Here is an 847-nt window from a genome sequence, read left to right on the forward strand (position 1 = left end):
ACTTAAGTTTTTGAGTTCGTGTTTGGTCATATGTGATTAGTAGGAAGGCTTGATAAAAAAAAAATAGTGGGCTAGGCTCCTAGGAACGGCCTTGAAAACCGGCATGATAGGTCGCCTACTTGATCGGTACGAAGGTAGGTGAAAGAAGCACCCCGCACATAGAATTTTCTAGTGTGGCGCTTCAAATAAAAGCTAGAAATAAAATTCTCAGTAACTTAGTAGTAACTTAGTAACTGGCTCTAAACTATCGGAACAATGGCGGACGCCCTTATGAAATTATATTTTTCCGATGAGCATAAAACTGTATCCTGAAGAGAAAAACATTATAAACATGATCATGTTTTGACTTTATACATTCTGATCACATGACATATGAAAAGTTCTAGCCAGCATGAACAATTTTTTTAAAAAGGCGATTTTCTTTGTTTAGAACCTCGCTGCTGGCCGTTGCTGAGCGACGTGACCTCAGACTATTGAATCCAAAAGGCAGTATCAGATAATGTAGTGAGATTTGAGGACAAAAAGTAAATTGTTCCTCATATTATAGTCTTGTAGGGAGAAAAACTTAGTCTTTTACAATATCTCGTGGCAAAGCCCCCCCCCCCCCCCCGCCCCCTCCTTGATGGCGAATGTTCCCGACAACAGTGGCAGTTAAAAAAGGACACTTGTGAATAGATAATAAATCTACGTTAACACTTCATGAAAATTGAATTAATTGGCCAGGTAAACCTATTGTCGGTGTTTGGGTTGCCCAATTGGCAAATTATCAGCTCACGGCAAGCCAGAAGTGTGACACTGAAAAAAACGGCGAAATAAAAAAAATAAATAATTTTAAAATTGAGCTTTA

Source organism: Berghia stephanieae, unplaced genomic scaffold (genome assembly GCF_034508935.2).
Source record: "Berghia stephanieae isolate SIO BIC M18660-M18661 unplaced genomic scaffold, UCSD_Bste_1.3 scaffold653, whole genome shotgun sequence".
NCBI lineage: Eukaryota > Metazoa > Mollusca > Gastropoda > Nudibranchia > Aeolidiidae > Berghia > Berghia stephanieae.